We start from the raw sequence: 613 nt of genomic DNA on the forward strand, positions 1-613 counted from the left end.
TATATATATATATATATATATATATATATATATATATATATATATATGTGTGTGTGTGTAACCCCTTAAAACCCTGGATCCTGATATGTGAATATAAGCTTTCTGGACAATAATATTTTATTCCATTTAACTTAGACTTGTTGTCCCCATTCAAGGAGAACACTATATATTTTTAGGCGTAGGTCCAACAGCTCTCGGGAACACCCTGAGAATCCAGCTATCCAGAAAAGTGCAGACCTAGGAACAGCTATGATACTAAACAGAACCCTCAAGCTTCCAGGCCTCCGGTATAGTGCAAACCAGCTCCTGTTGGCTTCAATTCTCAACAAGAAAAGGTAGACTTTAACAATGATCTATTAATCTAATCTTTACAAGGAGAGAATAAAAAAAAAAACATTTAAAAAAGTAAAAACAATACACATAATTGCGTTATAACTAAAATAACTTTATCTGCTGATGTAATAAGGTAAGAGTACATTGAGTTGATGTTTGAGTAGGTATCATTATTTGTTTCATTTTATTATTTATTTTACCATTACTATTAATATAAAAAAAACAAAGGTTCAAAAGCTGTTGGCATTCATTAGTGTAAATTGCCTAAAATATTGACTGC

The sequence above is a fragment of the Nematolebias whitei genome, chromosome 14 (genome assembly GCF_014905685.2).
Source record: "Nematolebias whitei isolate Nwh7 chromosome 14, NemWhi1, whole genome shotgun sequence".
In the NCBI taxonomy this organism is placed as follows: domain Eukaryota; kingdom Metazoa; phylum Chordata; class Actinopteri; order Cyprinodontiformes; family Rivulidae; genus Nematolebias; species Nematolebias whitei.